Raw genomic sequence first — 12694 nt, 5'->3', positions numbered from 1 at the left:
CTCCAGTTTTCGACAAGAAAACTTACAAAATAGTTATACTATTCCTTTAATACGATGTTTACACTAATTTCACATCATTCAAGGAGGCATAAAATAATAGGAAAATGACAGGTGGGCCTCAAATGTAATTTGAATTTCCTTGTAACACAAAATCCTTCCAGTCTGTAGCTATATGGCTTTGGTCAACTTATGTTACATACTCTAGGAACCATTTCTTTTCATCCATTATAAATGAGCATGGAAACACATTACAAAGAGTTCCTAAGTAAGGTAATTAACACATGGCTTAATATTTGACATGATAACAAAGAAATATTGATATTGATAACAAAAGAAATATATTTTTCTGTTCTTGGTAGGAATGATTTTGAGAGTTAAAAGAGATCATACTCTGGACATCCTGCCAAAGAAGATACTCATAAGGTTAGTTGTTTTCATGCCTCAACATTACAGTTCAGAAATATACAACATTTTTTTTTTCCCACGGCTCACTGTTCAAAACGCAGCTAGGGTGCTATGTTGCATCCACATTCCTCTTCCTATGCTTGAAGTTCTCAACAAGAGCAACACTACCATTCCTCCTGTTGCAATCAGATGCCTCTCTTGATATGATTTAACAAACATATTGCATTGTAAATGAAGCCATAAACAACACACTCTATATAAAATTGTGAGGTAAAGTAAGAGGGGAAAATGAAGGGGTAGAGTTGATGAAAAAGAAGGGATGATGCTGATGATAATGTTGATATTATGAAAGAAAAACATAAAGAGAGAGAGCACTAGAGAGATTAGAGAGAGAGAGAAGCAAGAATGAAAGTATTGGAAGCTATTTGAGATTTTTGTCCCATTGATCACGAGTTCATAATGAAAATTTACAGTTTTCTTCCCCATTCTCACTCTACCCATTCAAATTGCCTCTAAATCTCTGATGCTAAGGTATTATTTGTCTCCCCTGTGAAATAATCCCTTTATTCCTGCATAGTCTGAACCTTGGTGTTCCTGCCTGTATAGGATTGCAATAATTTTACCACTGTTTGCTGCATCCCAGAGGACTACTTTGGTTTCACACATACTCCTTACCTCCGCAACTGAGACAATATTATTTCACTTTAATATTTATGCTAATGTCATAAGTAAATATGCATAGGTAATTTATTTTCTGCCTGCCACTTTTCAAAGAGTTTGCAAATTTAACTATTGAGAGCCTCACTTTATCAAGGAAATTGTGACATAGATCTTAAGCAAGTTTGCCAAGTTACTTACCTGAAATTTGAATTTAGGCAGTTTGGTTCCAGGGTTCATATTCTTATACTTGTTCTACTAGCTCACCTGGGAATTGATCACCCTGGGCAACATTTTAACTCTTTTTTTTGCCTACTGGCAAAAAGAACAGGTCTAAATGAGCAATTCATTGCACCACCTTTTGGAAACATTCCTTCAAATAAATAGTAAGATTTCTCAGGAAGCAGATCTCAGAGTAACAGGGATGAAAAACAGGCTATTTTGCAACAAAGCAACTTTTACACATTGTCCTTGGATCCTTATATTCTGACCAGGGAAGAAATTATATCTTATAAATGCAACTTATTTAGAATATACATCATAAAATCCCTAATTGCAAAACGCCAGTGGTGGTTCCAGTCAATAAAAGAAGTGTTTTCAATAAGCCATTCCATTATTCTACTGGGTTAGCTGCTTAGAAGATAGTTGGAACATGTATCATTTATTTATATACCAGGCACATGTGTGAATGTAATTGAAGCCCATGGATAACATCTCAAATGCCACATTTTTTTAAATCTTTTACTTTTAAATAAGTTCTTTGTATAAAAACAAAATTAAATAGTATACCTTTAGTGTTGATATAAATTTTGGTAAGAACTTTTTTTTGTTTTTCTGGTCTCCAAATATGTTGTCTAAGGAAAGGAAACCAACATTCAAAATCCTTGTCAGCCCAATTAAGGCAAATTTCTGTCTTTCCCTGGGATAAACACAGTTCAGTAAATTTCACCTTTCTCCTGGATGACTGATTCTTTTACGGTTGGGTACCACATGAGGAGTCAGTTCTGGTTTCTACTGCTGGCAGATCGGGTACTTTTCTGTATCAGATTATTTGGGTCCATTAATAAAAAGACATGCATGCTTTTGAATTTGTGATAAACTTCATCTATGCCATTATGGCCACATGTGTCAGAGACGTTCAGCAAGCACTTGGATGACTTATTGGTATCCACTAACAATCTCATATTGTTTGCTGATGATGGAGTTCCTTACCAGGAGTGGGCGTCCCCAATGAACAGGAGAGGGGACACAAACTATCTCACATTCCCATTCCACTCTGAGAGTCCATCCTTGTATTTTTCTCCCAGAATCACTCCTGTTCCCTAATAAATTGATGACTGAAAAAAAAAACAAAAAAACAAAAAATGTTCCAGGAAAACTTTAACCTCTTCCTTGTCTTTATCAGAAAATTAAACAAAACAAAACAAAACAAAAACAAAACAGTATTCTGGTAAACATATTCAGAGTATTTCCTAGTAGAAGGATAACAGGGAGTCCTTATGTGTTCAATTCATTTGGGAGACTGTGCCTAGTCTGTGTGGGAAATTATTCATAAATAAACCTAAATTTTATAGATTTGGGGGAACATTACTCGCTGAAGAATATCAGGTAAGATTTGTAATAAGGAGATAAAAATTGAAATTATACCTCAGCATAAATGCTCTTCCTCTTTAAGCTATGTTCCACATGCACTGCTGAAACCTTACGTATGATTTCAAACTAAAATATGTCCTAAGCAAGAGAGAAAATACATAAAACAGAATCAATATTTGTTTTTATCTTCTCCAAAAGAAAAATGCTTGGTTTGTTAGTGCTCTTGCCTGTATCCTTTGAATTACTGGTACAGAAAATATTATTATAATTTAAAAGAAAATATGTCCAGCTCTTTCCCTCTCTATAGCCATAACAATATTACAAATTATCTTTATATTACACCAGAGTTCTAACAAGTCAGAAATGAAGTATATCAGTAGTAGACTACTGATCCAAAGGCTGCAATGTTAGTACTTTAAAAGTTGTTTTGGGGGCCATGGCATATGAGAGTGTCTGTGTGTGAGTGTGTCTGCGTGTGTGAATAAATAAGTGATAGAGGAGTTTTTTTTTTTTAACACGTCCTTGATAGAATAAGAATGGAATATACATATTTCACAGAAACCAATAGCTAGAATGTCTGACTTATTATCTAGTTCCACTCTCCTCTTTTGACACATGATAAAGCATAGTCACAGTAACTTGTCTTGCCCCAAGCCACACTGCCGGTTACTTGTTCATTTCAGACAAAAGTGCCGCTGTCTTGACTCTCAAGCCACTGCTCGTTTTCCTGTATGGCTTTTTAATATAATCTTTCTGAAAGGGGTCATAATACATAGATATCAAAAGGCATGACAGAATGGGGGTGGTGGTAGTAAAACAGTCAATAGGGCTAAGAATGCAGATGTGCTTTAGTTAAAAAAAAGTCAAGTAAAGGCGTGTAACTCCAAAATATATGTTGCCTTGCGTGCCGTATAGTCCCATTTCAGAATCAAAGTGTTATATGCTTTGGAATTTCCCCCTCCCCCACCACACACACACAAATGTTAGCAGAAAAAGTTTACAGCAACCAAGATCCAGTGAAAAAAAGTAGAATAACATCTGTCACTTTTCCTCAAAGTAGAAAAAAATGCCTTAGAAGGTAATGGAATATCGAAATTTAATCATGGATGTAATGGAGAGAAAATGACCTATTCATAAATATAAACTATGATCTTTTGTTTTAGATTTGTTGTTAGAACACGTCTCAAGAGTTTCTATGGGAGATTAAAAAGTGTATTCGACTCTATAAATATGGAGCACCAAATTATAAGGTATTTTTATTTGTTTTAGTTTAGAACTAATTGGTTTATTAAAATGATAATTCATGAACAGATTTTTTTTCCCCTTAGTTTCATATAAGAGGTTTCAGAGTTGTCTGGTTCAGTTTATCTTTTAAGTACTTTTTTTTTGTAAAGATAAACTTCACATTTCATGAAGGTTTTATCTGTTTTTCTATCTGTGTCTACATTTTGGTTGCATTACTTAACCAAGATCTGTGATCACTCTGTTACTGAGTCCACTGTGGTATGGCGATCAGGGGGTTCTCGTTTTAAGTAATGTAAAGTAATATAAAAATGCACTTGACATATATATTATTAATTATTTAATTAGAACTATTTGTGTCAGTGTTTGTTTTTCCCATTTACTACGAATAATTAATAGTTGTATGTCTTGATTTATTATTACCAGCTGACATATTTTCAAAATCCACACGGAAAGACTAATGCATGCTTCAACACAGCTACAGTTGAGAGTAGATATTAAACTGAAATCCACTTCTGGTATATCTGAACCATAAATATTTCATGAAAGCACTTGAAGGAAGATAGGAACAATCCCTCTGTGTCCTGGGCAAGATTGCTCTTCTCAGATAATACCACTACATTCAGTATTTATTGGCTTTTATACAGATCAGCAAGGTTGCCGACAAGATGTTGTTATGCTGACTGAATAACCTCGGCTGTACTTGAATATATAATGAGTGTTGAGCATATGCGACAACATTCTTTGGAAAACACTATGTTGAGTGCATTAAGAAGATTTTGTTTTTAAGTCAAAATGCAGACCTCATTTTGCTTCTACTTTTCGGTAATATACCAATACTGAAAGTAAATCTATGGCTTATATAAAAACAATGAATCTACTGGAATCTGAAGGTGTCCACTTCCTGTATATATTTACATCAGGATATTATACTTTTTACGTACAACTTAAAAGAATTATGTCATATGCCTAACTTCATTTCATACTTACACTGCATTAAACTATATTTATGCCAGATTTTTAAAAGTAGACTTTCATATTTGGAAGAGTTTCAGATTCACAGCAAAATTCAGCAAAAGGCACAGAGACTTCCCTGGATAAGTCCCCATACGGAGACTTGTCTCACACATGCCGAGCCTCCCCCGACTAGTAACATCCCCCACCAGAGTGGTACAGAGTGGTTCATTGTTAATGAATCTATATTGATTCATCAGTATCACCCATTAAGATTCGCTCTTAGTGTTATACATTCCATGGGTTCGGATAAATAATTATACTAGTTATGGGAATTATGGGAATCGAGAGCCTCCTGGATGGCTCAGTTGGTTAAGCATCTGACTCTTGATTTCAGCTCAGGTCATGACCTCACCATAATGAGATCAAACCCCACTGTGGGGCTCTGGGCTCTGTGCTGACAGTATGGAACCTGCTGGGGTTTTACTCTCTCGTTGTCCCTCTGCTCCACCCCCACTCATGTTCTCATACTCTCTCTGTCTCTCTCAAAATAAATAAATAAGAAAAACTTAAAAAAAAACCCAACCTTAAAACAAGAAAAAGAAGAGGGACGTCTGGGTGGCTCATTCAGTTAAGCTTCTGACTTCATCTCGGGTCATGATGTCACAGCTTGTGGGTTTGAGCCCTGCATCGGATTATGTGCTGGCAACTCAGAGCCTGGAGCCTGCTTTGGATTCTGTGTCTCCCTCTCTCTCTGCCCCTCCCCCACTCTCTCTCTCTCTCTCAAGAATAAATAAACATTAAAAGAATAATAAGATGAAAAAAGAAAAAAAAAGTAGAATCAACATTAAAACCATATACCCTAAGCCTAAGTTACTAGCCTACATATAGTAGTAATTCATGATGATTATTATCATTAATAGAACAGTATTTTATACCAGTAAAGATTTATTTTAATTTTCTAAGCAAATATTTTGACTCTGTATGTTTATTAAACAATGTGGAATGGATATAAAGCAATGCAATAACCATATCAAAATTTGTCATATATCTGGGGTACCTGGGTGGCTCAGTCGGTTAAGCATCTGAATTAGGCTCAGGTCATGATCATGAACGCGCAGTTCATGGGTTCGAGCGACATGTCAGGCTCTTTGCTGACAGCTCAGAGCCTGGAACCTGCTTTGGATTCTGTGTCTCCCTCCCTCTCTGCCCCTACCTCCTCTCACGGTCTCACTTTCTCTCTCTCTCTCTCTCTCTCTCTCTCTCTCTCTCTCTCAAAAATAGATAAACATTTAAAGAAATTTCTTGTATTTCCGATATAAAATAAAGAGTAAGTTTTAAATAATTTTTTATCAAGCTAATGCCATTTTTGTTATAATTAAATTAATTAGCCGCACTCTGACAGGTTTTTCAAAACATCTTTTGTTTGTTTGTTTTTTTTTCCTCCAAGAAAATGGACTAAAGTTTGGAAACAATACAAGAAGTCGCATATGTAAAGTGAAGATCTACTTGGTAAGAAAAGTTTAGTGAAGATTTTGAAGGCAAAATAATCATACACTTTTACAGTATATTTCAACTCTGAATTATAAAATGGTTTTTATTATCTCAGTGGTAATATTTTCCCCTTAACTCTCTTTTATATTCTGAATATATCTCACTTTGAAAAAAATATCCTTGAAATATATTGTTATGATATAATAAAACGAAATAAATTATACAATTATAGGTAACTCAATTTGTCCATGCAAAAGTTGTGATAGAAAGCTTATGACATGTACAAGAATAACATTTTTTAAGCTCTAATGTATTGATGAAAGAAAATTATCTATAAAACTTCAGTGCAGTTTGGCCTACGAAGGATGAAATTCAGGAAATAATTTTGCAATACAAAGTAAATTAGAAAATGCTCAAATTTTAAATCCCCAATGCATGAAACCATGCTTCAGCCCATCGTTAAAAACCAAAACCAAAACCAAAACAAACCAAACAAAACTAAAGAGCTGTACATTAAGCATAATGTTAACAAAAATTAATTCAGCTTGATGAAAGAAACTATGAAGCCTGTGACAGTGGAAAGGGCATTGCCGTAAGTGGATTAAATTTAGTGACAATAAAATCATTAGCAGTTACATAGGGTTTTTTTATTTTTTTTTTCTTATAGTTGCTGAAGGTCAACTGTCTCTAGGCTGTTACATTGGTTAGTTCATTCAAGGGTGAATGAGTCAAATACATAGTAATATCTATGTTCTCTAGAGTTATTAGTTCGTTGGAATGTATTTTTAAAAGTATTAACTAAGTGCTAGGTTAGTTAAATTCATGAAGCAAACATTCATACAATTGCATTTCAGCATGTATCTGTGGCTATAAGTCCCCAACACATACAAAATTAGGACAAAGATACGTGTTTTGTTGAAAATCTTGTTGTTGTTTTACTACCCATTAATAAAATGAGTGTATAAATGCTCAGACGTTAGTTAACGTCCAGATTTGTGTTTTACTTTTGGATTTTATATGCAGAAATTTTAGAAATGAGAAAACATAACCTATTGCTTTATCTAAACAAACTATAATAATAAATATCGCTTATTGTGCTGTTATTTTTTTAATTTTCATTTTTCCATATCACATAATGATTACACAATAATTTCACGAATGAATTTCCCAGGCAGTGGACTTGTTTCCCTCTGCAGCCGCCGGTCTCAGCTCTGGGCAGCACCCGGCCTTCTCCCCAGCTTTGCTCTCAGCCAGTTCCCGGTCCAGTCTGTCAAGGCAGCTCCAGGAAAGCTCTCTCTTGCATTGCCTACATCTGGCCTACAAAAGACAAACTTTCTTGCTCCCTCCTCCTCAACCCGAGCTTTTGTTTGGATTTGGAGTTTGCCCCCAGTTGAGCCCTGCGCCCTGCTCTTCTGTCACCTCAGGCTGACTCTGCTTCAGCTCCCCACATTATTGCTGATGCTACCCAGTCTTCAGTAGCCCTGGGTATCCTGCCAGCAGACCCTCGTACGAAGGAAGCGCCTCCCTGGCCTTCTCCCTAACACGTGCACGACACAGAAGGATTCCAAAGGATCTCCCTCTCCTTATTTTTTCAACCAAGGTCGTTTGAAAAGCTAATGGCTGGTGTTCACTAAATCAGGCAGAATTTCTTTTATAATTTTGTCGCCTATTCTGCATAGGTATCCTAACTCTCAAAATAGGATATCAGGGACTTAGCTCTATTTAACTGTTCTCAGACTTGGAATTATTGGCAAAATTGTCTACAGTAAACCGACGACACACGGGTAAAATCCTGTTGCGAAGTTCGAGATACATATTTTTTTCACAAATAATTGGTGACATCATCAATTAAAAGGAATCACTAAAATGAATCGACTGTACTACGTGTACAAAAAACTATATTTAATAAGCATGTCTTACAAAATGTATATTTTCCATTTACTTTCCCTAACATGAAGCATCTTTAATTTATTTTTTTTGTATTTGTGACCTATACTCAGGCTGAAATAATTAATTATTTAATTTTTTTTTTTTAAAAGGCGGGGGGGGTGGTGGGCGCCTGAGTGGCTCAGTCAGTTGTCGACTTTGGCTCAGATCATGATCTCGAGGTTCATGCGTTCAAGCCCTGCTTTGGGCTCTGTGCTGTCAGCTCAGAGCCTAGAGCCTGCTTTGGATTCTGGGTCTCCCTCTCTCTCTCTCTCTGCCCCTCCCCCACTCACTCTGGGTCTCTCTCAAAAATAAGTAAACAACAAAAAAATAAAATAAATAAAATTTCTTTTTCAAGTTTATTTATTTATTCTGAGAGAGAAAGAGAGTGCCGGCAAGAGAGGGGAGAGAAAGAGATGGAGAGAGAGAATCCCTCGCAGGTTCCGCACTGTCAGTGCAGAGCCCTGTGCAGGGCTCAAAATCATGAACCATGAGGTCATGACCTGAGCCAAAGTCAGTCGCTTAACTGACTGAGCCACCCAGGCACCCCTCAATCATTTAAAATTTCTTATGTTGGCATTTAATACAAACACAATGGTCTATATGGCATCTAATCATACAATCTAAACAGCTTCCTGTTTTTAAGTGTTTCAAAATGAATTTTAAACTAATAAAGAGATCTAACTGTTTAGATAAACTGTCCGGTAACATTAGAGTAACTGATTTTTAAAATATTTCTTCTTTAAGGGATGCCTAAGTGGCTCAGTCGGTTAAGTGTCCAACTTAGACTTAGGTCATGATCTCATAGCCTGTGGGTTCAAGCCCTGCATCGGATTATGTGCTGACAGCTCAGAGCCTGGAGCCTGCTTCAGATTCTGTATCTCCCTCTCTCTCTGCCCCTTCCCTGCTCATGCTTTGTCTCTGTCTCTCAACAAGTAAATGTTAAAAAAATAATAAATAAAAAAAAAGGGGGCACCTGGGTGGCTCAGTTGGTTGAGCGTCTGACTTCAGCTCAGGTCCTGGTCTCACAGTTTGTGAGTTCAAGCCCACATCAGGCTCTGTGATGATAGCTCGGAGCTTTAAGCCTGCTTTGGATTCTGTGTCTCATTCTTTCTCTGCCCCTCCTCTGCTTATTCTCTCTCTCTCAAAAATAATAAATGTAAAAAAAAAAATTAAAACATTTCCTTCCTTCAATACCCTATTTGGGGGAAAGTGATTGCTGCAGGGTTTGTAAAAACTATTCTAATTAACAAATGTAACAATTTAAGAAAATGAGTATCAAAAATATTAGCCATGATAGTGTTAGTTTATTATGTGGCTTCATAATTTTTATAGTATTATAATTTACACTGAATATAAGGAAGTGATATTGTGGCAATAATAGTATGAAAACACACTCTCAAAATATTTATTTGTAGGAACTGGACTCTATGATGAACTTGGGGATATAATTAAAATTAATCAAAAAATTCTATATGTAAATTTGTTTTAATTTTTTCTATTGCTCAAATGTAAAAACCAGAAACTGAAATTAATATTGCTCTGTAATTTCACTTACTTGTTTTTAATTAGCATTAAAATATTGCAGCACCTGGGTGGCTCAGTTGGTTAAGCATCTGGCCCCGGCTCAGGTCATGATCTCATGGTTTGTGGGTTCAAACCTCGCATCGGGCTCTGTGCTGACAGCTCAGAGTCTGGACCTGGTTCATATTCTGTGTCTCCTTCTCTCTCTGCCCCTCCCCCACTGACACTCTCCCTCTCTCTCTCTTTCAAAAATAAATAAACATTAAATATTTAAAAAATCGGGGTGCCTGGGTGGCTCAGTTGGTTAAGCATCTGACTTCAGCTCAGGTCATGATCTGGAGGTTCATGAGTTGAAGCCCCGCATCGGGCTCTGTGCTGAGCTCGGAGCCTAGAGCCTCCTTTGGTTTCTGTGTCTCCCTTTGTCTATGACCCTCCCCGCTCATGCTCTGTCTCTCTCTCTCTGTCAAAAATAAATGAACATGAAACATTTTTTTAAATAAAATAAAATGTAGAAAATAAAATATTTGAGCAATTAAGGAACTATGGGCATGACTATATTAATAATTTATTAGAATCTCAATTAATTTTTTCATTTTTTTATTTTTTAACATTTATTTATTTTTGAGACAGAGAGAGACAGAGCATGAACGGGGGAGGGTCAGAGAGAGAGGGAGACACAGAATCTGAAACAGGATCCAGGCTCTGAGAGGTCAGCACAGAGCCCGACATGGGGTTCGAACTCACGGATCGCGAGATCATGACCTGAGCCGAAGTCGGACGCTTAACCGACTGAGCCACCAGGCGCCCCTAGAACATCAATTAATTTAAAGAAGTAAACAGTTTATATAAACTTGTTAAATTTGTATCCTTTAAAAAAAATTTTTTTTAAGTTTATCTGTTTATTTTGAGAGACAGAGTGAACAGGGGAGAGTCAGAGAGAGGGAGAGAAAGAATCACAAGCAGGCTCCACACTGTCAGTGCTGAATTCAATGCCCACCCCCCCAAGCTGTGAGATCATGACAGGAGATGAAACCAACAGTCAGACGCTTAAGCAACTGAGTCACCCAGGCACCCATATTTTATATTCTATCACACTTTTAATATATATGATTATATATACACACTTATTTGTATGTGTATATATAAACATTTTATCTTTATGATTACTTTTATTAATATCCAAAGAAAATAAATATATATATTTAAATATTTTATAAATTAATGAAATAAAAAAATCTAAATCTAATCAAAGTTAATATTTTTCTCTTGACAAGATGCATATTTACTATCCTTTACGATGAAAGATAAAATTTCTTTTTCTCTTTATTCATTTATTTATTTATTTGAGAGGGAGAGAGAGAGAGAGAAAGAGCCCACGAGTGGGGGAGATGGGCAGAGAGAGAGAAAGAGAGTTCCCAGTACACTCTTCTCTCAGTGCAAAACCCAACATGGGACTCGATCCCACTACCCTGTGATCATGACCTGTGCAAAAGTCAAGTCGGATGCTCAACAGACTGAGCCACCCAGACACCCAGATAAAGATAAGTTTTCAGAGAGTTAAATGAGAACTCAACAGAAATACGAACCTAGTCTGTACTTGTTGAAAAAAGGGATTTATATTTTGCAAATTGATTTTCACATTTGGAATCTCATGACAGGTGTATCTAACCAGTCAACTCTTTCTATGTTAATTGAGTCACTAAAGTCTAATTCAAACATGCATTTAAACTGTGGGTCCAACATAATGATTGGAAAATGCATAAAAAATGTTATCACTTATATTGAACTTATATTGAACTTATATTGAACTTATATTGAACATTATCCCATCTTATTTTCTTCAGGCATAAAATTACACACAAAAAACTAGTGGGGTAAGAATACAAACAAAAAAAAATGAGTAATACAGACTTAACCAATGATTTTACTAAGGATATTCTACTACGAAAAGTAAGGCTTATGTTATAGTTGTCTGGTTGACAAACTAATTTTAACATTTAATATGAAATATTGATATGACTCAAAATTGAAACCGACAGTTCCTGAGAAACTAATTATTATCATAGCAGTTCTTACAATTATATAAAAGCCTTGTGCAAATGGCTTAGTATTGCTATTAATGCCACATTCTTGTAAACCTTATTCCGCCAGTGTTTATACAGTGCTATTGTTATTCGAGTTATGCTTAAGGTCTTTAGAGTTTGGTCACTTGTGCTTACTAGACACAGACCATTAGGTCAGTGGGTTTAGGAGTTCTTCATTTTATTCTTTCCCTGAAATGTTTTGGCTCTAGAGAGTTTTTCCCAGTGGCCTTTGTGAAGTCACATGTCATTTTCAAGTTTATTAACAGTCTTAATGTTTACTATGATAAACAGCTCATAACTGACAGCATAGTTAAACTAATAGATATCATGTATCTATTCATTGATCTCATTTTCCTACAGTTTTACTATTTTTTAGACTTTGTTCCCACAACACATATTCCCTATTTATTCTCTTAATCATTGTTTTCTATCCTCAAACTGTTTTATTTCTGTTTCATAAGGGTTTATGAATATTTGTATACCCAGAACAAAGCTGGATATTTGCTAACTGTTGGTGGTTTCTTTGATTCAGATAATTAATTATGACATACTTTGCCACAGGCATAAAATTTAAAATGTTAACTCAAATATTTAACAAATATTTAGCAGTCATATTATGTGTACCAGCTATTGTGGGGCTATAACCCAACATAGTGTTGTTTGCCTTTCAGGAATGCAAAAATTAAAAGATGAATTTTATCTTGTACATTTGAGATTATCAGCTTGTGTGTGCACAGGTTGCCCTTGTGATTAAATAGATAATGACTAGTAGACTAATAACTGAAATCTACATACTCAATACTTTAATTCATTAG

General features: G+C 35.7%; 1 long non-coding RNA gene across 2 annotated transcripts in view; it reads left to right on the top strand.

Moving 5' to 3' along the window:
- The first annotated feature begins 362 nt into the window (after window positions 1-362).
- LOC147581763 (uncharacterized) overlaps window positions 363-12694 on the top strand; it is a 29023-nt gene continuing 16691 nt past the window's right edge. Inside the window, exons 1-2 of one of the 2 annotated variants that reach the window (XR_015249749.1) lie at window positions 363-423; window positions 3819-3905. This is a non-coding gene — a long non-coding RNA (uncharacterized LOC147581763). Of the gene's footprint in view, window positions 424-459; window positions 676-3818; window positions 3906-12694 lie in introns of those variants that run through there. The other variant, XR_015249750.1, reaches the window with a different exon arrangement.

This window comes from Puma concolor, chromosome B1, assembly GCF_028749965.1.
Source record: "Puma concolor isolate L17-30 chromosome B1, mPumCon1.1.hap2, whole genome shotgun sequence".
Taxonomy (NCBI): domain Eukaryota; kingdom Metazoa; phylum Chordata; class Mammalia; order Carnivora; family Felidae; genus Puma; species Puma concolor.
The sequence above is the reverse complement of the archived record's forward strand: the minus strand, read 5'-3'. Positions and strand labels throughout refer to the sequence as shown.